The sequence below is a fragment of the Mus musculus genome, chromosome 15 (assembly GCF_000001635.26).
Source record: "Mus musculus strain C57BL/6J chromosome 15, GRCm38.p6 C57BL/6J".
In the NCBI taxonomy this organism is placed as follows: Eukaryota; Metazoa; Chordata; class Mammalia; order Rodentia; family Muridae; genus Mus; species Mus musculus.
The window spans coordinates 48,933,409-48,960,276 of NC_000081.6; positions in this window are offsets into that span (position 1 = coordinate 48,933,409).

Here is a 26,868-nt window from a genome sequence, read left to right on the forward strand (position 1 = left end):
ATAAATGTTTTATATGTCCAGTTTCTACCAGTCTGGTAAACCTTTTGTAATGAGGTACAATTAACATACATTGCCTCTTAATTAATGGTGCACTAATTGTCTTGTAAACAAAATAGAAAATTGCTTAATGATTTTTTTGAAAATTTAAGCTTTTAAAACTCTCTTAGAGTTTTTGTATTAGAGCTCGACTGCTTCACAATAATTGCACATAAACTTTAAAATGTGATCAAGTGCTTATCTGGTACCAGACACAGCTCTTATTGTTCTTTCAAAGATTAAAAAAATAAATGATTTCAGATCAGATAAATATTAGTAAGTCTCATTGTACCGAAACAAAACAAATAAAATGATAGAAACTCAATCCTTTCATGCATCAGTAAACTACCCAGTATTCATGAGTGGCAATTTAAAGCCACACTAGAGAATACTATGAATTTTTCTTTTCTTTTCTTTCATTTTATTTTATTTTAAAATATTTTTATTTATTTATTCATATGTATTTTTAATTTTTCTTATTATGTATTCCTGTCTCATACAGTACAACTCCAACTGCAGTTTCTCCTCTTTCCACTTCTCCCAGCCCCCACGCCACCTCTGTCTCTCCCAGATGCACTGTTCCTTCATTTCTCTTCAGAAAAGAGCAGGTCTGTCATAGATAGCAACTGGATATTGCATACTAAGATACAAAAAGACTAAGTATAAGCCCTTATGTCAAGGCTGAATAAGTCAACTCAGAAGGAGGAAAAGGGTTCCAATAGCAGGCAAAGGACTCAGAGACACTTGTCCACTCCCACTGTTAGGGGTCCTACAAAACACTAAGCTACACAGCCAAGCATATACAGAGCCCCTACTGCAGACCCATGCAGGCTCCGTGAGTGCTGCTTCCAGTCTCCATGAAACCCCACAAGCCCTGCTTAGTTGATTGTGTGGGCCAAATTCTGCTGATGTTCTCTACCTTTGTGTCTCCTCCAAACCTTCCTCCTGCTTCTGTGGGGTTGCTGGAGCTCTGGGTAATGTTTCGATATGGGTGGATATGTGCATCTGCTCCCATCAGCTGTGAGAGGAAGCCTTTTTGATGACAACTGGGCTAGGTGTCTAACAAAGAGAATCATTAAAAATAAATTTAAAAAAGTTAAATAAGATAAAATAAAATAATTCAATTGATTACTGCTAGAATTTGTTTTTGTTCCCTTGAATCTTTGCTTCTTTGTTTCTTTCTTTTCTTTCCTTTTCTTCCTTTCTTTCTTTTCTTCCTTCCTTTTTTCCTTCCTTCCTTCCTTCCTTTCTTCCTTCCTTCCTTCCTTCCTTCCTTCCTTCCTTCCTTCCTTCCTTCCTTTCTTTCTTTCTTTCTTTCTTTCTTTCTTTCTTTCTTTCTTTCTTTCTTTCTTTAATTCTTTCTATCTTTTTTTTTCTTTTTGTTCCTTCAAGACTGGGTTTATTTTTGTAGTTATGGCTGTCCTAGAATTAGCTCTGCAGACCTGGCTGGCCTTAAAACCACAGAGATCCACCTACCTCTGTCTCTGAGTGGTGGATTAAAGGTATACACAACCACCACTCACCTGTTTTTCGTTTTTTTCTTTCTTTTTTTTTAAGTTAGAATTGGGATACTTTGATAAAAACTAAGGTCATTTTATTAAAGCTAGGTTTAAGGCAGTAATGTTGGGACAGCTTACAGGAGATAACAGTTGTGTGAATAATTGAATTAACTCAAGGAGTTAGGTAGGTCAATGTTCGGAAGAAGGTCTACTCAATCATTACCTTTCGATCAATGTCAGTAATTATGTCTTTGTGATTTACTATTTCAGTAATAATGATAAAAATTATGGTCAACTACATTAAGGAATTTCCAAGGCTTTCATGAAACATTGTATGCGAATTCTAAATAGAGAAAAGGAATGTTAACAGTCAGTGCTGTAAAGAAGTTCAGAAAATATGGCCTAATTACGAAGAACATTGGGGATAGGGTGAAGTCTCACTCGGGTGTTAGATTCCCAGGCCCATATAAAAGCTGGGGCATCAACATCCAGTAGTAATGTGGCAGAGACCGGAAGATGCTGAAGGCCAATGGGCCTGCAAAACTGGCTGAGCCCTTAAGATCCAGATTTAGTCAGGGAAATTTTCTTTTAAAAAGAGATAAAAGATAGAAAGTAAAAAAGAAAGAGACCTTTACTGCTATACACATGCATGTTCAACCACATTCATGCATGCATGAACACACTGACAAGAACACATGTGTACAATACACACACTCACACACACACACACAGAGAGAGAGAGAGAGAGAGAGAGAGAGAGAGAGAGAGAGAGAGAGAGAGAGAGATCACCATGAACTAATAAACTTAATGATACTTGAGTAAGATGCTGTTGTTTTCACCATAATGGGCAAAGCAGAGGGAAAGCATCCTCTGTGCAGCAGTAGGATAAACTTTGTTGGAAGACCTGGTGATTAAGACTGCAGTTCACCATGTCAGGATAAGCTCTTTGAGCTTAAGGTAAAACAGAGGACTCTCTTCTCTGCAAGACTTCTATGCCTGATCGTGTCTGGAAAGTGTCTCTAAGCACTGGTGCCTAATCTTGTGTAGACCATGACCCTGCACAAAGCTTTCTGCAATGCAGCGTGATTCAGCACATAAATCCTGATCATCCCTTCCCACCATATGTTAATTAGGTACTGTGTTATGACAAATTAGCCCTTCCTGTCTGTATCCAAAACAAAAAACAAAAACAAACAAACCAACAACAAAACCCTTCTCTCTCCAGGTAAGGAACTGCCTGGCAAGTGGTTGTAATTTTTCTTTGTGTAAATGAAGCATTCCCACCTTAGCCAATAATGTACAGTCACTCTGAAAATTCCTCCCCACTGACCGAGATGTATGTAATCTTTTGATTGTAAACTTGAGATCTTTGGTTTCAAACTAGTGGAGGGCAAAGGCAGTTCTACAGCCCTTGATTCTTCTCTGGGGTATTTGCCACCAGCTCCCATTCATGGACAAAGGGAGCAGAAGTGGGGGGGGGGGAGGTAGGACGTGCTTCTGAAGGCCTGAGTACCAATGAATTGACTTCTGGATCTGCTTCAGTGACACAGCTCAAATTTATCTGGGATGAACAAGGGTTACATACATCTCGGGCAGTGGGGAGGAATTTTCAGTGACTGTACATTATTGGCTAAGGTGGGAATGCTTCATTTACACAAAGAAAATTACAACCACTTGACAGGCAGTTCCTTACCCAGAGAGAGATCTTCAAATAGTGTCATCAAAATCATGCAAACTAATAGTCTCACTAGTCTGTGACTTTAAAACCAAATATATTTTCTGGATTTTCTGAAGTAACCTACCATTAATTCCATTATCTAATTTTAAAATTTATTTTTGTAATCAATAATTCTAAAATTAAATTGCTAAACTTAATTTTGGTATATTTACATTGATGTTGTAATTGCTGTGACTTTATACTTGGGGTTTATGAAGTCCAAGTTTTTCCTTTAGCATTTCTTGATTTTTTATTTTTGTTACTAACATGGAGAAATAGATTTTAGAAAAGTTGTAAACCAATAGTCATTATTATTATTAAAAAGTCTGATAATAACTAGTGACTCCTCCTTGTTTATCTTATACATTTATTTATGCACTTGATCAAGTGATAGAAAATAACATATTCATATTATTTGTAGTGTCATAGGAATTTCAGTTATGTATAGTTTTTAATTAATGTCTTGCATATTTTATACACAGTTTAAATATTATACATACATTAAGTTAGTTTTTTGAGCATCTTAAAGAAGTATGACTTTTTATATACCTTAGGAAATAGATGTAAAGAATTAATGATAGATACAATATTAATAAGTAATCATGTATTCTAAAGCATATACTCTGATACACTGAAGAAATATAAAATATGTATATCCCATATTTTGGGGACTAACTATGAAAAAAAATGGTCTTGTTGGCAATCCAGACAAAATGTGAAAGGGACTCAGGATGCTTCAAGAGGAAAGTGTGTACTTAAAGTCTTAAAGGATGATTACCCTACTGAGAGTTTAAAAGGGCAATTGATCTTAGATGAGTTATTTTTAAATGTGTATGAGGACACTGGAATGAAATGTAATGACCATAGATTTTGCAGTTATACAAATGCCTGTAACTTAAAAGTTATTTCATTTTTACTATACAAATGCAGAGATTTAAAAAGGAGAAAACATGCATGTCTTTTGCACCCAATAGTATACCTAGCATGATTTAGAGTCTGATGAAAGTTTGAATGAATAATGAGTGAGTAATTATGAGATAAGTGGGTTCATTAGCCTGTAAATATAAAACATTATCCCATAGCTACTTGTGTTCCTGTTAGCTTTATCACATTAATGTAGAGTTTCCTCTTTATGTTTTCTTCCATAAAATACTTCAGAAAGAGCAACTTGCATTGGGAAATCCAGAAAAAAGGTTTCAAATTTATTCAAAGATGTCAGGGTAAAAGAATTTGTGATCGGCAATCATTAAGTGCCCTTTCCTAATCTCAGTGAGCCTTTCATCACCGAAATCTAGATAGAGCAATACTTCAGGAATGAACATGGTACCCAGGAGAGAATAAAGAAGCACTAGTTTACCATGGGAACATCACCAACATGGGCTGTCACATGAAATTTTGAACAGACCAATTGAGTGCTATAGAAACAATGTTCTGTGCATATTTATGTTATGCATTGTGAGCAGTTTAGGGAAAGCTTAGAAAGAAAAGGCCATTAGTATAGTATCAAATCTATTTGAGTCAATGAAGGAAGATACATTTTGAATTGGTTTAGACAAAGCTTAATCAGTTGGAATAAGATATATATCGCTTACTTGTAGCCACGTTGAAATCACAGTTTAACAAAACAATATCTGCAACAGACATCTATGTGAAAATCCTTTCAATACTCAGTGTGCTCAGGCACTGGCTGTGTGGTCTGTCCACTCTCCAGCATTTCAGACTCACCTTGTAGCTGCTGGTCTGCATAATCTACATTACTTCATTCTATCTTTAAAAGTGTTTTCATCATGTAATCCATACCATTCTAAACCTTTCTAGGGTCTCTTCATATCCTGCTTCAAATTATGACCATCATATTTGCCTATATTTTTCATCTATACACTGCATACTTTTGCGTTAAATGAGTCACTTGTTTGATACTATACTAATGGGCCACTTTGATCACAGTCATCATAATATTCCTCTTAACCTCAGCCCTTTGATAGCACTGCAGGCTCAACTAGCATTTTAGTCATTGTTACTATACATTAACTCACAAAAGGCCCTTTGTTACTGACTCACTGCCTATTCAAAATATTGCACTCAAGTATGCTCTATTCAAATCAAAAAGCTCATTGGCTCTACAATTCAGATTCCAGTCTGAGAAAAGTGACATTGAATTGTCTGCTCAGTTTCCAGTAGTTGAGGTGAAAATCTAAGGCAATGAGGCAAGCTACCAGAATCAAGAAGGTTTTATTCACTGACCATGACAATCTAGCACAACATAATAAGAAAGGCCACAGCTTTCATGGACTCTGCCTCGACAATCTGCTGGTACGCATGGCTCAGAATGGTTTTGCCTTGAAAGACTTTGGACAATCCTGTGTAAAACTTGGTTTAAAACTTGGTTTTAAACCTTGGATAATTCCAAACTTTTAAAGTTCCTTAGAGCTAATTAATTAATAAATAAATAAATAAATAAATAAATAAATAAATAAATAAAGTGTAATTTCCTCATCTAAGTACAGTATGGATTTTGTAACCATCTACTTTGGCTTTTTTCTTTAACTTTGAGGAAGTTCAAACTTAAATCTCAAAGTTTGTTCTAATAAAAACACCCTGTGGTTCATGTAAGTACTTTTAAATCCTATGAAAGTACTTTTCCAGTTATTAATTTTCCCTGGTAAAAGCTTATTATTTATTAATCATGCTTTCTATTTTATTATGTGTATCTTTGGAACTTCAAATATTGTATAGAAAAAGATGAGATAAGCATATTTTTTTTAAATTAAAATAAAAAGTTTTAGCTCATTCAGAAAAACTTTTAACAGCACAGCATTGCTTTATCTAAAATTCAAGCAATTAATTCAATGGGACCTAAAGCTTTGGATGGTATATAGGTGCTATGTGAAAGAATATATTGAATCTTTAATTGTTTTACCATAAAAAAACTTATGCAATTTACTTTTATTATTTAAAAAGTATAACAAGATAATTATTGTGTTTTTAACAAGTAAATGAACTGGGTATTTAAAACCAGTGGGACATTTAAAAATTCTCATAATTTTAATTAGATTTTTATATGTCTATGAAAAAATCCATTTATTTTTAATAGTATTCAAAGCAAGACTTGCCTGCATTATGTACCCAGAGTCACCCTGAAGATAGACTTGTTGTAGCCGGTTCTCCTTGACCTTGACCATGTGAATATAAAGTTGGTATTCAGTGTTTCCTTCGTGGGAAAGGGAAAAAAAACAACTCTCACTTGACACTTTAATGTCTAATGTTTTATAAATGATGTATGTAGTATTATAATAAATTTACCAACACTAAAGCTTTTATTGTTTGTAATTGATGTTCTGTGATTCTTTGTCATTTTTCTTATGAAACCACTTAAGTTACATATTTCTGTACTCACCTGATATTTACTACAGATTATTTTTTTGAGACTATAAATTTTTTTCCTTTTACTGAAAGTGAAAGTATTCTCACATAATATATCCTAATTACACTACCCCTCTGCCCCTGACTCTTCCCAGATTCTCATCTCCACTGCTATTCGGACCTATTCCCTGTCTGTCTCTCTTTAGAAAAGAACAGCCTTCTAAGGGATAATAATGAAACAAAACCAAATAAAATGTAATAAGATAAATCAGGGACTATCACATAGACAAGATAAACAAACAGAAAGAAGAGCCCTCAAGAGAGGACACAAGAGTCAGAGACTGACTTATTTGCAAACTCACTATCCCATAGAAATATATAGAGGATAAAGTGCAGACCAATGTGGGCCCTGTGTGTGCTGTTCCAGTCTCTGTAAGTTCAGATGTACCTTGTTTTCTTCATGTTCTGCATTCCCTCTGGCCTTTATACTCTTTCTGCCTCCGGCTCTCCAGGGTTCTGTGAGGCCTAAGAGGAGAGATGTAGGGGTGTAGGGGGAGATCCCCTTTAGAGCTGAGTGTTCCTACTTCTCTCTCTCTCTCTCTCTCTCTCTCTCTCTCTCTCTCTCTCTCTCTCTCTCTCTTCCTCTCTCTCTCTGTATGTATATATATGTATATATATATATATATATATTTGTGTGTGTGTGAGAGAGAGAGAGAGACAGAGAGAGAGAGACAGAGAGACAGAGAGAGACAGAGAGAGACAGAGAGAGACAGAGACAGAGACAGAGACAGAGACAGAGACAGAGACAGAGAGTAATGTCTGGCTGTAGATTTCTTTATTTTTCCCATCTACTGCAGAAGGAAGCTTCTCTTAAGATACCAGAATGCCATTGGGAGCAATCTCATTTCATCTCCATCTCCTCTCCTCTCCTCTCCTCTCCTCTCCTCTCCTCTCCTCTCCTCTCCTCTCCTCTCCTCTCCTCTCCTCTCCTCTCCTCTCCTCTCCTCTCTCTCTCTCTCTCTCTCTCTCTCTCTCTCTCTCTCTCTCTCTCTCTGTCTCTCTCTCTCTCTCTCTGTCTCTCTCTCAATCATCTATCTATCTATCTATCTATCTATCTATCTATCTATCTATCTATCATCTACTTACCTACCTGTCATACCAATAGTATTTGGTTTCACACTAGGTCCCTGGTCTATTTAACTTCTGTGTCTTGGTCTCTCATCGTCAGGTATGATTTCCATTTTATAGAGTGAGTCTAAATGATGTCAGATATTAGTTAATTACTACCACAACTTTTGCTACTATTGCCCTAGCATGTAGTGTACCTTTGTAGATCAAAACCTTTGTGGCTAATTAGGTGTTTCTGTTTCTCTCTTGGTAGCATACAGAGTACTTCCCTGTGTCAAACAAACACAGGAGAAGACAGTGGTGAAGGTTCTGTATAGGTTCAAACCTGGGGTTTTCATGTTCAATGTGTTGAGTTGGTGTTGTCTTCATCAATGGGGCCTTGCCATCAATTTGTAAAGAACAATCTACAGTCTTGGCAACAGCCTAGATTATTGGGGAATTCCCATGAGAAAGCTTTGATCAATATCAAATAGATGTAACCTAGTCCCTGTACAGGAAACTTCATTTTGTGACAAGAGAAACCCTATTGGAACTTTGTCTCCTCCATTATATGTCCATTTTATTTATATGGCTGTATGTATATATGCATGCATGTACATGTGTATGTGTCTCTATATAACATATATACATATATATTCATGTATGTATGTATGTATGTATGTATGTATATATACATGTTATTCTTCATGTATGCATACATACAGGTTAATGTTAATAAAAAATGCAACAAAAATGACACTATTTCTTGTCTGCTTCAAACATACTAGTTGTCTAATGGTTTTGAGCAAGTCATTTCTGTAATTGCAGATGAAATGCTACTTTTTGCTGATATTTATTTGAAATTCTAGGTGACATATTTCTTCATGAAAATAAAGTTTCAGAAATATTATAAAGAAAAGCTTCATCATATTGATAATGTATGTTTATATGCACAATTTTATATAAAATGCTAATTTAAAAAATGAAATTCTAAATTTCTGTTAGAATTTAGAAATTAATAGAAAAGGGAATAACTGAAAATGTAACTGGATATATTCAATACATCAAGATTCAGGTTTCCAAACACAAACCTCAAACATGTAGAAAAGATAAAGCTTAGAAGAATATTTAAAAATCTCATAATTACTAAATCTAGATGTAAACAAAATCCTTATAAGAAAATAAAATTCATGAAACACTGTTATATGAATCTGAGAAAACCGAAACAATTGTAAAAGTAGTAAGAAATACCAAATTTATACAGATTTCATATCAGTCAAAATTAGTATACTGAATAAACAAAATTGTAACCATAAACCCAACTTAATTCATGATATTTGTTAAGATTATTTTAAAATTTATATAGGATAATTAAATTTAAGTATCTGCATAATTAATGATGATGAACTTGTCAGAATAATTCTCCTCTTTTTTAAAGATTAAAAACACATGTCATAAGCAGTGTACAGTAACATCACTTCCTAAAATTAGAAAAAAAAGAAAAATAACCATGTTAAAATTTCGGATACTTTTACTTCCAAAGACCACTTATCTAGTAGCCATGGAATTGTAAGGGAAAATGTATACTCTTTAGATTATCATGTAAACATTAAGCTACATAAAATGTTATCCCAGTACACAAGTGAGAGTCCATGCAAATACCCTACAGTGGAAAAGCAAATGCATAAACTGAAGTGGTTATATATTCCCATAAGCTAATGAACTGTAGTGCTCCTTACCAATAACTGAATCTTAGAAGCTTTCAATATCTTTTAAAATGCATTATAGAGTGAGGCCCAAGGAGATGTGTCTGTGCTTTCTGCTACTTAGATGGCTGAGCTCGGGAAAACCATCGAACATAGGTAACTAAGGACAATATAATGAAACCCACCCAAGAAGTTAAAACACATTACAGAATTTAAATATCACTTTCAAAGACGTGTGATGATGGTGGTAAAGGCCTTTAATCCCAGCACATTGGAGGCAGAAGCAGTCAGATCTTTGTCTATGTAAGGCCATCCTGGACTATAGAGCAAGTTCTAGGGCAGCCAGGGTTACACAAAGAAACCCTGTTTTGTTTTTGTTGTTCTTTTTAAAATGCCAGTTGAGAATATTCATGTATTTGCTATCCAAAGAGCTAGTTAAACTGTTTGTGCACCTCTTGATCAAGGACAGTCTTCCACAGCAGTCAGATGTCTACACATTTTGAAATTGTAAGTATTACTACATTGTTTTGTAAACAGAAATTAATTTTCAAAATGTAATTGACTTTCTGTCAAATTTGATTCAGTATGTTTATGTTTAGTAGATAAACTTGAAGATAAAAGTTAATTTTATATAAAATTATAATACATGAATGATAAAATTTGAAAGCATTCTTATTCTGTAAAATAGTATAAATTTTCTCTTTTAATTAATTTGTGACCTAACACAGTAATACTCATTTAATTCATTAATATTGTACACATATTGATTCATATCTACTTTTTCATTTGTATATAATAGAAGTGAAATAATGTTTGTGGTTGTGTTTCTGTTGTGCAAGCATATATATGTGTGTGTGTGTGTGTGTAACACAATCACACCAATACTCCAGTACCATACTCTTTTAATAGGATAATAAGGGAAGAATACTCTACATACTGTTTTCAAAGTTGGTTTTGGAATTTCACATGTCTGAAGAATTGAAATGCCTCACAGGTTTTTAGAGTTTTGGGCTGTCTTGGTTAGCATGTAAACAATTTCATAAAGATGGCATACACTTAAATCCATACAGTCACCCTACCTGCTAGATGCTAGTGGCAAAACAGCTGCCTCCAGAGGTTGCATCAGAGAAAATCAACAGCTTAGAAGTTTCTACATACTCGTTGTCACAAAATTGCTATTTGACAACTGTTCAGATTAGAACATTTCATATTTTTTTCTTCTTCCCCCAATGATGAACAAGAAATGAATGCTGTATCTATTGCTTCCTTAGAGTGGACCTTTCTTTCTAAGGAAACAATGGTATTTATCTGAGATTCCTCAACACTCTTAGTCTTAGTGATCATAGTACAGGAAGTAGATCTATTTTCTGCATATTTATTTATTTATGTGGGGTTTTGTTGTTGTTGTTGTTTGTTTTGTTTTGTTTTTTGTTTTTTTGTTTTTTTCAGAGCTGAGGACCAAACCAGGGCCTTGCTCTTTCTAGGCAAGTGCTCTACCACTGAGTTAAATCCCCCCCGCCCCCGCTTTTTAAAAAAGCTTTATTTATTTATTTTTATTTATTTATTTATTTATTTATTTTTATTTATTTATTTATTTATTTATTTATTTATTTATTTATTTATTTATTTATTTATTATATGTAAGTACAGTGTGGCTGTCTTCAGACACCCCAGAAGAGGGCATCAGATCTCATTACGGATGGTTGTGAGCCACCATGTGGCTGCTGGGATTTGAACTCAGGACCTTTGGTAGAGCAGTCAGTGCTTTTAACCACTGAGCCATCTCTCCAGCCCAGTTTTTACATATTTCAATGTTATAAGAGTGACCATGGCCGGGAATTTGATGTACTGTATAATGAGTAACGCTTCCTTTTATTTACTTACAACTATTTCTCTTTTTATGTTACAAATTATAAAATGTACGTAGTATTGACACAAAGAAAAATATAGACAAATGACTATTAATATTTGTTTTGGTCATTTACTGAACAGTATTTTAGAAAGCACATGACCACTAAATCTGTACCTAGAAATGTCAAGATAAAAGCTGAGAGGTTTCTTTAGGTAGAGTGGAAACTCAATGCAAAGAGTTAGCGATTCTCAGTGGCACAGCTTGTCTATAACTTACTGCTTGGTATTTATTCTTTAAAATGGGAGACGCTGAAAATCAGTGAGAAAGAAACAACTTTGCCTATGTGCCAGCTACTTTTCGTCTAGCTTTTTGTGTTTTTTCTTTGTCACTGTGGCCAAATAGATGTCTAAGAATGAAATATGTATCATGGCATACTTTTCAGAATGTATTCATGGGCACTTTGCTTAGTTTCTGGGTAACAAGCTACTGCTTGCTCTTTTTGTCTCAATAAGGACAGAGGGGAAAAATAGGAAAAAAGGTTACAAGGGCCTTGGTCACCGTTAAAGGCATACCCACAATGATCTTCTGCTACCAATCAGGACCCAGTGACTAATAATAATTATTATTATTATCATTTATCATTATGATATCATAATGATAATTTATACCCCAAAATCAAAGTTCTCTTGTTTGTCTATTCAAACTGCCTGGGCTGCAGAGATGGTTCAGCAGTTAAGAGCACTGACTGCTCTCCCCAAGGTCCTAAGTTCAAATCCCAGCAAACACATCTTGGCTCACAACCATCCGTAATGAGACCGGACACCTTTTTGTGGTGCATCTGAATACAGCTACAGTGTACATGAATATAATAATAAATACATCTTAAAACGAGCAAACAAGAAGAAGAAGAAAAAAATATCCTGGGCTGGAGAATGGCTCAGCAGTTTAGAACACTGCTTTTCCTGAGGTCCTGAGTTAAATTCCCAGCAACCACATGATGGCTCACAGCCATCTGTAATGGGATCAGATCCACTCTTCTGGTGTGTCTGAAGACTTAGACAGTGTGCTCACATATATACAAAAACAAAAACAAAAACAAAAACAAAACAAACAAACAAAACCATAACAGTTCAAACTGCCTACTCTCAAGACAGTGCCACCATATTGGGGGACATATTGAACAAATGACCCTCTGAAGGATATGCCCTATTTCAATTATAGCAACCTGCTTTGAGTTTCTGCCCAGTGACAACTACCAGAATATAACAAGGCTTAACATGTATCAATGTGGACTTTGAATAAATAAATAAGTGTGGATTGCTTTGAGCAGAGTGCACACACATATTAATTTGTGATCATTTTACTAATGTAATCCACCCATATGACAGAGTGTTTACTTCCTCTTCTTAAAAATGAAATAGTTGTTTCAACTGAGACCGGTATACTCAGCTGAAGGAAGATGGTTTGTGTTGAGATGGATACACTTTAATACCACAAAATAACTCTCCAACCCAGGCATATGTGACTGGCATCTACAAACAGAATAAGCAAAGTTGGCAAAGAGGCTGGAATATGTAGATTTGTCCTTTGTAAGAAGATTATAAAAGGTCACTTGAAAGGTGTACCTAAGGCAGATTCTGTGCAGCATGGGTCACGTGACCTGCACCCCAGGAGACAGAAGCTCAGAGAAGACAGCAAAATTCCTGCAAGGATTCCTGCAGCCTCATTGCTGTTAGTGTTCTGACAATATTTGTAGTGGAGAAAATAGAGCTGTTCACCTTCAAATTACCTTATATGCTTGGAAGAACTAGTCAAAGTCTAAACCACTACTGTAGACTAGTTCTCGGTTTTCTGGACATCTCATGGAGCATTGAAATCTCAAAATGTTTGCAAAACTATAAAAAAGAAAAGAGCATTTCAATAGACTTTAGGCTAAGCACTTTTGGGTTACCACTCCTCAATTTTAGAATCAGTAAACAATAGAAAACATCATTATTTCTTACTTTTAATTTTTTATTGTTTGAGAGTTGAGTGCATATGATGCATTTTGTTCAAATCCACCACCCCATCCCCTCACCTTTGGTTCCTTATCTTCTCACCATTTTCCCCTTTCAACTTTATGTGTTCTCTTTCTTGTAAAACCAATTGCGTTTTCTTAGTGATGATTACATGGATATGTTGGATCATCTACTGGTGCTTGGGTATTCTTTCAGGGGCCACTTCCTTAAAGGACTGACTCATTTACCCTTGGCAGCCATCAATTTATGAAACTTCTTAAATATAAGCATTGCTCTACATACTTTTTGCCATTGTAGAAAAAATCTGTGTGACATTCTAGCAAAAGGGCAAGATTGTAAAAACCACATCTGAGCTGTCATCATATGACAGAAGTAATCTATATGATAGCTGCTGAATCACAGGCTTGATTGATTATGAGTAGTCATCATGACAGACCTCAAAGTCTGACAAAGATTGCATTAGTGTTTTTTTGGTTTTTTTACTTCTAAAGTTACTGTGTGTGTGTGTGTGTGTGTGTGTGTGTGTGTGTGTGTGTGTGTGTGTGTTAGATAGAGAAAGAGAGAGGGGGAAACACAGATCTATCTTATTGAGATGGATTACCTTAGTTCTTTTTATAATTGTAAATCAATATAAAGGGTAAATGTACTAACATATGAAACAATAAACCTAATAATAGACATAAAGCACACTATGATATTTACAACAATTTCTTTTAAGGTATGTAAATATTTAGCATGACCTCTTTTTAACTGTAGGAACAGAAATTTGATACTTATTAAGATACATGTAAATGCATACTTAGCATAATTGTTGAAATCATTTAGTTTGAATATTGAGCACTTTAAAAGGTGTTTGGAATATTTAATATCACTGTATGATGTATATTTCTAACCTATAAAAACTTAGCTCATGCATATTCTTAGTCACTCTGGTGCTGGTTGCTGTTTATCTTCCATATCATAACCACTTTCCTTTCAGCTTAGTTGCTACTGTATGTCCTACAGAAAAGATATTTGAGTCATTTATCCAGTGATAAATTGCTCAAAATGCAATGAAAAAAGAAAAAAAAAATCACCAAGACTCCCTGATCCTTTCTCTAAGCTTATCTTTCGCACTTACACTAACACTGGCCACTTATCACTTGCTACCCCCAAATAACACAGATTGCATCCAAACCTTTGCAAGCAGTACATTTGGAAGAGTACTGAGGCAAAAGCTGGGAGAAGTCAGAGTAGCTGGAAAACCTTGGTCAAGGAGATGGGAGATAAGTGAAGCTTTCTGGCTGACAAATGGCCTCTGGGGTTTGCAAAGCAAAGGAGAGATTATTAAGATCACTTTCAGCACCTGGCTTTGGGGCAGCGAACTGGCAACTTGACAAAGTAAGGACTTGTATGATCTAGAAAGAGCCAAGTAAAATGAACACTAAAAGTGTTATATTACCCAGAGCAGTAATGGCCAAAGAGAAATGCTGGAAAAAAATGAGAAGAAAATAAATGTGATTTTTGTTTTGGCCTCTAACAGAGTGGGCAGGCTAATGGTACTTGTCTCTAAGCACAGTCCAGGATAAATAAGCCTTTGCCCAAGTCAATCATATCTTGGAGGGTAAGGGAAAGTCTAATTGGTGGGCTAGGAAATGAACAAGAGCTAAATCTGCGATAATCTTTATAGATCCTTGAGACAAACCTCGGGATTGCTGCTCTAAGTCTGCTTTCCCCCTCGGGCTATTCAGGCATCATTGAGCACTGGGATGGATTGGTATGGGTGAAGTTTAGCTGGTTTCTGTAGGCTCTCGGTTGCGGTATGGGAGAAATAGTTTTCTCCAGAGATAGTTATCAGCGAATCAGCTCTCCTTATTGGGAGTAAACAGGGGCTAATTCTACTTTAGGGAGTGGGTAGACTTTTGGGGAATGAAGGGACAACGTTGGATGGGATCAAAGTGCTGGAGAATGTTTCATTTACATGGAAAGAAATTCCATGTGTTTGATGGACAAGCCTTTATATATACATAGAGAGTTTAATCTGTAATCTGTCCACCTGTCTATGTGACTACCTCAAGGTGATGTATACAGGCATCATAAAACACCAGGACATGGAAGGCCAGAGGAAGGGGGAAGCAGTCCTACTCCTGCCAGTTTCAGGACTATATTTTCGGGATTTGGACATGTCTGTAAGTCTCCGGTCCCATACTAGATAATGCATCTTCAATTCAGAGGCTGATACTACTAATGAGCAGAGTTGGATTAATTAATCAATTAAGTAAGTAAATATTTGTCATTGCTGGAAATTGGAACCAAGGTCTTGAGCTTTCATGGAAGGGTCCTACAACTAACCTGCATTCCCCAAGCTCTGAAATTTCTTCCTGACTTTTTTTCTTTTAAACAATACAACCCAATTTCCCTTCATTCCTCCCACCTCCCATCCCCCACCCCCCACCATCCCCTCTTCGCTAGATGGTTCCTATTTTATCTCCCATCAGAAAAGAACAGACCTCCAGGAGACAACAACTAAACACAGCAAAACTAAGTAGATTAAGCCAAGGCAAAATTCCTGACCTAGAAGTTGGGCAAGTCAACCCTATAGGAGGAAAAGAGTTCCAAGAGTAGGCAAGAGTCAGAAACCTACCTGTTTCCACAGTTATAGTTCCACAGAAACACCAAGCTAATAACCAGAAGCTAACAGGTGCCTTCAGGCTCGGCCCAGTATTTGCTGTTTCAGTCTTTGTGAACTCATATGAGCCCTGCTTTGTTGATTCACCAAGTTATGTTCTCTTAAGTATGCTCTACCGGCTATGATTCCTACACACTTTTCACCCTCATTTGCTCAGGGTTTTCTGATCTCCAAGCAGAGAAACAACTTTCCATTCTGGACTTTATTTTCATTTCTGTATTCAAAAGAGACAATGCCATTTCCTCTGAAATCTCATAGACAAATCTATTTCTCTGAAATATTAAGCATCTGATAATTTATTGATTTAACTTAGATCATAATGAACATTTCAAGAAAAATTTCAGTGGATAAGCAGAGATTTTCATATACATTATAAGAAAATTATTTTTATTATCTGTTAAAGTATAGCATATTAACCAGAAATAGTAACACTTTTCTTTCATTTTGTATTAAAATTACTTTTCTCAAATGATATGTTCTCACTGATAAGTGGATATTAGCCCAGAAACTTAGAATACCCAAGATATAAGATACAATTTGCTAAACACGTGAAACTCAAGAAGAACAAAGACCAAAGTGTGGACATTTTGCCCCTTCTTATAATTGGGAACAAAACACTCATGGAAGGAGTTACAGAGACAAAGTTTGGAGCTGAGACAAAAGAATGGACCATCTAGAGACTGCCATATCCAGGGATCCATCCCATAATCAGCCTCCAAACGCTGACACCATTGCATACACTAGCAAGATTTTGCTGAAAGGACCCTGATATAGCTGTCTTTTGTGAGACTATGCCAGGGCCTAGCAAATACAGAAGTGGATGCTCATAGTCAGCTAGTGGATGGATCACAGGGCCCCCAATGGAGGAGCTAGAGAAAGTACCCAAGGAGCTAAAGGGAACTACAACCCTATAGGTGAAACAACAATATGAACTAACCAGTACCCCGGAGCTCTTGTCTCTAGCTGCATATGTATCAAAAGATGGCCTAGTCAGCCATCACTGGAAAGAGAGGCCCATTGGTCATGCAAACTTTATATGCCCCAGTACAGGGGAATGCCAGGGCCAAAGAGTGGGAGTGGGTGAATAGGGGAGTGGGGGGGGGTATGGGGGACTTTTGGGATAGCATTGGAAATGTAAATGAGGAAAATACCTAATAAAAAATATTAAAAAAGAAAAAGAAAGAAATTACTTTTAATTTTCCTGACTCTAGTAAATCAAAGAAATTAAACTCCAACAGAACTATGGGCAGTAAGATGACCACATAGGGAGCTGTACCTAATTTTGTTTATTGTTGTCAGACTTCTTACTTTCTGAAGTAAGATGAAGGGTCCTTGCAGGCACCAGCTCAGCCTTTCCAAATTCCATGGTCTGTGCAGATATTGCCTTGCTGTCAGTTTGAAGAGAGGAACCCTCTGTCCTAACATCAGCCTGGGTCATTTTGGGAACTCCACGGGATTCCATTGGCCAACAACTCAAAATAATATAAGCCATGTCTGCCACTGGAAGCCTTGTCTGACTGTAAGATATGGCCCGTTGAGGCTTCATATCCGCTATATTAGACCTCACTGAGATCATCCACATTGATTCCAGGAAGTTTCCACTGTCCTAAGCTTCCACATCATGCCCACATATCCTCCAATTCCAGCTAGCTAGCTAGATAAATAAATAAATAAATAAATAAATAAATAAATAAATAAAGCTAATCAAAGAAATAGGGTACAGATCTAAATAGAATTTTTGATAGAGGAATATCAAATGAATGTGAAACACTTAAAAAAGTGTTCACCATCCTTAACCATCAAGTAAATGCAAATCAAAATTAATTTGAGATTCCATCTTTTACCTTCCAGAGTGACTAAATCAATAACACAAGTGACAGCTCACGCTGGCAAGGATATGGCGCAAGTAGAGCACTACTTCATAGACCCGGACAGGTTAAGTCAAAAGGATCGCTTTAGTGCGGGTGAATGAATCTCCCTAGAAAAGGGAAATAGAATAGAGATTTCTTCTTAAATACTGAATAGAATCCATCAAGAAATTAAAATGAGAATAAAGGAAGTAGATTCTAGCAGTGGGAAAGATAAGTTTACAAAAACAGTACCAACACTGGGAAATTACCTCCACAGGTTGGATGTGGTCTTATTACTTTGAGCATTTGGGAGATAAAGATCGTCATATCTCTGCATGTTTGAAGCCAGTGTCATTTACATAACAACTTCTTGGCCAGCAAGAGTGACATAGTGATATTGTATTATAACAAACCAACCAATCAATGAACCATTCAACTAATTAATAAAATATAAGTCAGGTATGAGGAACTACACCTTCAATTACAATGTTTGCCAGCATTTCAGGCAGGAGTTCTCCTGCAATTTAAGACCAGCTTTAGCTATAGTGAATTCTATGAAAGATTGTATTATAATCCCCTGGGCTTATGTCTGAAGAAGACAGTAACACTTAAAAATATCCACAACCCCCACATTTCTAAAATCAAGTCCTGAATTTATTGCCAAGACCAAGTCATTATTATCAAAACTACAGTGGCTCTGCCGCATGCTGGTGGTATTGCTTTTAAAGAGCTAACTTTCTTTCTTCTGGGGACAAGTGTAACAGCTAGCCACTGTTAGAACACATGCTCCTTTTTATAGCTCAAGACTTTGTGGACTTTTCCACACACAGAAAGGGTAGATTACCCATCTTCTTGAGTTCCATCCTCTAACCTATATTGGAGATAGACCCTCTGGTCAAATTTGCCTTCAAATGAATCTTTGAGAAAGGACTGTCTGTATGTACACAATATTTGATAAAGACATGTCAGTGACTCACAAAAGAGCAAATATATGTTCCAGACAGTTTTTACAGAAATGCATGCAATAATTTCTTTTAAAATGCTGACATTCAGAGGAAGTGCCATCAACCGTTCACTCAAAAGAAAACACACACTCACGTGCACACACACACACACACACACACACACACACACACACACCACAGCTGTACAATGATAATATATGTGGCAAAATTATAAGAGAACTGATTTTGCAAGTACTTTTAGGAGTTGGGTAGACTGTTTCTTGCTTTTCTAATCATCTAGTAGTTGAAATGTCTACACTCTGAGTATTCAAGCTCAAATAAGAATTCAGAAAAATAGCTTACAGGGCTTGCTGTCATCTCACCCCTAGGGCCTTTAGAAGCTTGCTTTAACAACAAGTTCTATTCTTCCAGTTCGGCTTCCAGTGCAAATCTTTGAACACTATTTTTTGTTACTTCTCACAATGTCTAGACCAACACCACTTTATGTAAACTACATCTGCTTGTAGAATCAATTTTAAGGTTTACAGCACTGCCAATAACTGAATGCTCTCTGTCTAACTTTAATGGCAGTTCATGTGTACAAAGAGAGAAGAGAAGACATAGGTTTGCTCCCACTCAGATGATTATTATCTGCTTAGTTGTCTGATAAGCCCATCCTCCCGCTGCACTGCTTTAAGCATCATGGGTCCAGGAGAGGAGGCTAATGTAACTCTCAGCAGCATGACTATGGCAGCTTTTGTAAAAGGCTGCACTTTAGTATACATCTGCATTATAAGAGTCAGTGAGTGATGTTCAAAATTTCTGTGTTCAGCTCTACATAGATCTGTTTATTTTGTTCTCCAACCTTTAGAATGCAGCCTGTACTCAAATTGGACATCCTCTAATATCCATGTTAATGCAGAATGTTTTGAAAATATGTGGTTTTGGTAACTACTTTAAATCTGTTTTTTTACTTTTCTTTCTAGTTGCCCATTTTAACTCACCAGACAGCAGGTGCTCGAGTTCCCTGCTGCCACTTAGTCTTAGCACATGTTCTGCACATCTGTGTCTATTTTTTCAACAGGCACTCCTTCTAAGCGTCATTCAGAGCTTTCTCGGGTCAGCAACCAAATAATGAAGTCAACCATCAGCTTCCAAATCCCTTCCATTCAGTTTTCAATATGGAATTTCCTATAATACCTCTGTTATATGTCGCACATTTCTAGAAAATCAAGGGAAATAGGCAGATCTTTTTTCATACCCTATCCTTTAGATGTTGATGGTTTTCTTGAATTTTAACAATGAATTTTAATATAAGTGATGTTTGAACTGTGGTTTTTTTATGGTTAATCAGTCAACAGTCAGGTGAAAATTTAGAATGAATATTGTACCTTGTGTTGGAGAAATAGCAGGAAAGGAACAAAAGCCAATACAATATGCAAGAAAATGGTAAACTGCATCCAGTTAAAATCATTTCAAAATGCTATCTCTAATCTGTAGGTTACCTTTGTGCTGCATCAATCTCTTGAGACATCACCATTAATGGTAACTCTAAGGCAAGGTTTGCCTGTCAATATCATATATGTGTGAGTGTGAGTGTGAGTGTGTGTGTGTGTGTGTGTGTGTGTGTGTGTAAGGAAAAGAGAATATAGAAAAGGAAAGGGAGGTAATGAATAGCTTGAAAGAAGTAATATTTCTTCAATTCAAACTTAAGAGAGAGAAAAAAAAGAACAAGAAAACCAGCTGCAAGTATCTAGAACTTCAGATATGTGCTTGTCTCTTAGTAAAAGAATTAATAGATTCTGAATCATATTTTGTAAGTTTGGAATATATGCAAAAAAGTTTTCTACATAAGTTTAGTTATGCTGTATTCCTATGAAGAGTTAGGTCACATTGGGCAGCTATTTGAAGGTTCTGATAGCTGAATCTAAATGTAACATAAATCTTCAAGTGAGATTATTTTCTACAGAAAAATGAAGCATTTATTTCTGACATTCCTCCTATTCTCCCGATTCTACCAAATATTACATTTTATTCATTGAAAGTGGAAATAAAATAGTTAATATATCTTCTTAAGCTAATGTTACCAGAGTTCCACCTAGGTATTACATAAACAGAGGTTTTTGCCCTTTGCTGCTTTTATTTTTCCATTTTTATGTTTATTCCTTGCCTGGAATGTTATGCTCTGGTGAGAAAACAACAGACTTGGTATTTGAAAATTACAGTTTCCATCTATGATTTCATTATTATTGTGAGCTCAGGCCAGTGCCCATTTCTTCTTGTATAAAAGGAAGTTAATTACTTTTACTCCCTTGTGCCGGATTTCTTATATTTCTGTGTTAGAGAGACAATGTCAGTACCACTGCTCCTGGTCCCAGAAACCATTATCTAGTGGAGTTATTCAGATAGGGCTGTTGTTCTTTCTGCCAATGACATTCAAGGAAACATTGAATTAAGTATAACAAACCAGCTGATTGTTGGGCCTCAAGCAATGCACAGATTTGACTCCAGCAATGAGGTCAGATGTTTTATTATGTTCAAAACTATGCCTCAACCCGCTTGTTTAACAAAGTTACAAAGAATTTTTGTATATTACAGGTGTATCTGCCTCAAGGACATCTTCTGCCCAAACGGCCTGATAGTAAGACAACAGAGGAATCTCTGTGCTTATAAAATGGCGGCACATTTATAACCACTCTATTTATTATGCTGGTGGTTTGAAAGGTTTTGATTTATTTATGGAAATGTTTACTCGAGACCTGAATAGTCTGCATGCATATTTTATAATGTTGACAAAGTTAAACAGGTACTGCCATTCTATACAGTATAAGAAGCACAATAATAATACCAAAAGACATGATTTTAACCTTTTAATCAGGGTTTCTAAGTGAATTTTTTTATTAAACATCTATAGTTGAAATCAGTACATAAGTTTATATTTTTTAACCAGACATTGTAAGTTATAACTCTCACAATGCACATACCTTCAGATACAGAACATTTCTCATATTCATTTCTGAAGTTATTATAAGATCATGAATAGCATGAAATAAAAGAATAAATGAGTGAACAAAATGCTCAGAAAATACAGTAATTCTGAGCTAGATTCATTTCAAAGGCTCCTAAAGAACACATGTCTGCAGAGGTCAAAATAAACTCAACGTCAGCTGCAGTGATTACCAAAGGAAAAACATTCTATCCACTAGTTAATCCACAGAAATTTATCTCCAATTCTTAGCAATGTCTTTTAAAGACTATATAAAAATTTATATTTGCAAGTATTTAAAATATATGTATGTAAATATATATGTCTATGATATCTATGTATATCATAGATATATCTCTAGATATATCTCTATATATCTTTATATCTATAGATATAAAGATATATAGAGATATAGATGATAGGTTGATTGATAAATAGATGATAGAATTATATATATATCACTATACAAAGGATGCTTTCTTTTCAATCTGAGAACCATCTATTAATCCACACCAACCCAGACTGTTCTCAAGCAGAGCAGATTCCAGAGCACAACCTATCACAATGGAACTGGCTCAAAAGCACAACAAGGGTAACATTTGATCTTCTAAGACCAACACACTAGATAATGTCACATCCTAACCAAACTTACAGTGAGTAGTAACAATAGGAAATTTTAGGCCCAAATGTACAATGTTGCCAAGAGATCTCTTGGCATATATATCAGAAATAGAGTCAGAGAGTATAAGTAATTTACCTGAAGCCACACAGAAGATTATATGTATAATCAACAAAGTTGGCCTTAAATATAATCGGTCATCCATCTCCTTCCTTAACCCTTTCTTCTTTCCCTCTAGCACCCTAGGCACAACATTGCAATACTTAGTTCTGTTTAATTCCTCCACCTGGCTCTGATATTTAAATACTAGTCAGTGTTGTGTACTTCTTGTAGGAAGGAGATATTTTAGAATATAGATCAATAAATTCAAGGTAATTCCAATACATATTAGCAGTAGAGAACATGTTACAGGAAAAATAAAAAGGCGAATTGATCCAGTAAGCTTGAGAGCTCTCAGGAAAGTTTCAATGGCTTTGTCTAACCTCTCTCCCTCTCTGCCTAAGTCATCATAGCATATGCGCAGTTGCATGTGGTTGTTCCTGTGGTGGCGGTGGAGATTTACAACAGATGTCATCCTTCTTCATCTTTTACCTTATTTTTTGAAACAAACTCCTTCACTGAACATAGAACTCATCAATTCAGCAAGATTGACTGACAGCATGTCTCAGGGATTTTTATTGTCTTTTTTTTCATAGCTCTGGGAGTACAGGTATGTATGCTATATTCTATATGTGGGTTATGTACATCCAAAATCTGGTCCTTTTACTTGAGCAGCAAACTATATTCTGTTTCAGCCATTTCTTCAGCATGAATAGTTAGTTTTTATAAGTCTAGGAGGGTGTTAATTAAAAAAAAAAAAAACAGTGTTCATGAAACATGTATTCTTAAACTAAAACCTTTACACGCCTAGCCGGAACTCAGAATAGGTCTTACCTATGCAAACGAAATAATTGATTAGTCATGATTCATGGTTTTATGTTTGAAGTTGATGCTTATTATGGTGCTGTTTTTGACTGTGAATGGATATGGCTAAAAAACTACGATGCACTTAGGAGTCTTTACAAGAAAACCTAGACATGGCAATTTTTTCTTTGGTGGGTATTTATAAGCACTACTTACAGCACTGTCCCTTCAACTATCATTGTGTTTCTAAAATGACTCATTCCTTTTGAATTGTTTCTGAAAAAAAGTTCTGTTTGTACCTTCATTATGTAGCCGACCTTATGATTATTCCATACTGTCTATGGAAATTTTTCTATTCATCTATTTTCATTGAGCTGGTTTTCACATATTTTGAAACTCAAAGAGACAACAGTTGTGGATTTTTTTTTTCTGACTGGTAGAGATTATAGAGCTATCTGGTGCTATCATCATTATACTTTCTGTTAGTCTCTTTCAGAAGGAAAAAAAAAAGACCCTTAATTGTATTTTCAAATCAGTTAAGCCTACTTTAAGCATTGTGAATTACATTATACAAATTTTAAGCTTCATACTTCCCTTTTAAAATTCTATGGCTTTCATTCCTCCACTCAATTATTTAACAAATATAAAGCACATAGAAGCAATGTAAATATAGTGGGCCACCTACATTTTCTTAGAAAATATGAATGTCATTTGTGATAGACTTGAAAATAAATAAAAGCAAATGAATGTAATTAAAACCATGAGAAGAAGAAAAATGTAAATCTTATGTGGAAAATAAAATAAGGCAATATCAGATAAACCTACATCAGCTGAATAAAGAGACAATTGTTGTTACTGGTTAATTAGCTAAGAATCAATGCCTGGCAGTGATAAATCTTCTGTTGAATCAAGGTTTCTAAAATTCAAGTTTATGCTTGTTTATCTGTGACAATGGGAATTTTCCATTATTTTTATTTTTACAGGTTGGCCTTGGTTTTAGTTTTAATTTTATAAAGACTTCTAATTATCTAATCCCAATTCTCAAAATATTCAACTTTGTTTCATGTTATTAGTAAAGGACTTAGGAGTAATGCTACCTCTTATAGCAATCAAACTGTACTTCAACGTAGATACTTGGTAATCATCTGTCAACATGTTTTATCATCTAATGAATGTCAGTACACACTCTAGAACTCATTGTGAAGTTACTTCTATCATTAGATCTTGCAAGAAGTCTACAAAAGTGTTGTAAGTTGTTCACAGAAGGTCTTATGCTTCAGTCCAAGCTGGTTTTTTTGACTCATATCAAATCTTCTGTCTCATCCTACTAAGCACTGGATAATTGGTTTTCTGTCTAACATTTAAATCATATGTTTTTTTTGATCTCTGGTCTTTGGAATGTGTCAGCTAATTCAAATAAAATATCCTTTCCCTATTTGCCACATCCCTCCATGTAACTCCATGTGGGTCTTTCCTTATTAGTTCAGGAGAAACTATATCAGGATTAATTAATATAAATATTGCTTAAAATAATTAGTACTTCAAATATAGATTAGTACAAAATCTACAGTTAAAATACTCTTGTTGAATATTCTATTATAATTTTTTTGTAGTTTTTATTCCTTTTTGTTCTCTCTCTCTCCCTCTCCCTCACCCTCTCCCTCCCTCCCTCCCTCCCTCCCTTCCTCCATTCCTCCCTCCCTCCCTCCCTCCCTCCCTCTGTTTTTTTTTCTCTGTTTGGTGATTGAAACTAAAGCCATTTCGCCAGCAGTGGTGGCACACACCTTTAATCTTAACATGTGGGAGGCAGAGGCAGGTGGATTTCTGAGTTCGAGGCCAGCCTGGTCTATAGAGTGAGTTCCAGGACAGCCAGGGCTACACAGAGAAACCCTGTTTCGAAAAAAACAAAACAAAACAAACAAACAAACAAACAGAAACTAAAGCCATTCCCATCGTCAGTAAGTACTCTATTTTTGATCTATAAGCCCAGCCTATAATGATTTTAAAATGATTTTTCAAAATTAACAAAAAATACCCCAGGTAATGTCAGGAATTGGGTATTATGCTGCTTACAATTTCACATAAAATACATCAGATGCTTGTGACTGAGAATCTAAATGTTTACAGAAACCTACAGTTTAGCACATACATTTTAGTAGGCTGTGTGTAAATAATAGAAATGGAGATGTTATTTACATAGAAATATGGTAAATTAATTTATCCTTTGATTAAATTTCATGTATACTTTGGTAAATTAGGATAATCTATAAATGGTGACTCTTCATTGTACTGTATGTGTATCTAATCCTTTCTTGGTAAAATTAATATTACTACATTACCACAGGGTTCTGACATCATTATCCTTATATTTTTCATGTATACCTATTACTTTTTTGACTGGCCACTTTTCAAGGCAAGGAAGACAGACAAACTAGAAAGCAGTATGAAAAAATTGTCATAGTCTTTCTGATATAAACAAACATCTTTGCTTTCTTTAGAGTCAGTGATCCCATTTGTCACTCTTGCTTCTTTTTCATGTCAAATTTTTGTACTAAATTCCCATTGCTTTTGTATGAAATGCTGTATTTATTACGTGATCACTACACCACACTGTGTATTTGCTTTTTCTGCAGATCTCTCTATCAGGCAATGGAAAGGGGATGTGTAGAAAGGAGGTAAAGGTGGACATTTCAGAAGCTGTAGAATATTTGAGGGCCAGTGAACACTATGGTCAGCTAAGTAGGAAGAAAAATTTGTGTGTAGAATAACAATAAGGTAGGACAAATGCAGACATTACAAGATTTCCAGACAACCTGTTTCACTTAGAATATTTCTCCACATTATGGTTGTCAATATATCCCCACACTCTCCTTTCTTCTCTTTTCTTTTCTTTTCTTTTCTATTCTTTTCTTTTCTTTTCTTTTCTTTTCTTTTCTTTTCTTTTCTTTTCCTTTCCTTTCCTTTCCTTTCCTTTTCCTTTCTTTCTTTCTTTTTTTGTTATGTTGTTTTTTTGTGTTTTTTTTTCTTTTTGAGACAGGGTTTCTCTCTCTAGCCCTGGCTGTCCTGGAACTCACTCTGTAGACCAGGCTGGTCTCAAACTTAGTAATTCACCTGCCTCTGCCTCCTGAGTGCTGGGATTAAATTCATGTGCCACCACACCCGGTTCTCATTTTCTTTAAAGTATCTATCAACATTCTGATCCAGGGCAAGCATCTTGTATGTTACTTATTATTATGACTTCATTCTTGATGAGCATTAAGAACTTTATCTTGATGGTATCAAAAGGGAATAGCTATGATCAATCATTTTATTGGAAATATTAGTGTATCTGAATATTTAATCAGCACAAGGAATTATAAATGTAGAAATTAGTACTGAGAATAATAATGCAAAAATGTGCCTAATTTTCATATGCTGAATCACACATTCAGATCATAGATAAACCAGGACTTGGAAACTAATCAAGGAATGGAATAAGTAGCTAAAACATAATGCACTCCAGATCTCAACTATCATATTTTTCTTAAGTGTGAATTAGAGAGCATGCAATTCAAAAGCAACCAGCATTGTTTTTACTTGTAAGGTTTTCAAATAATTGAT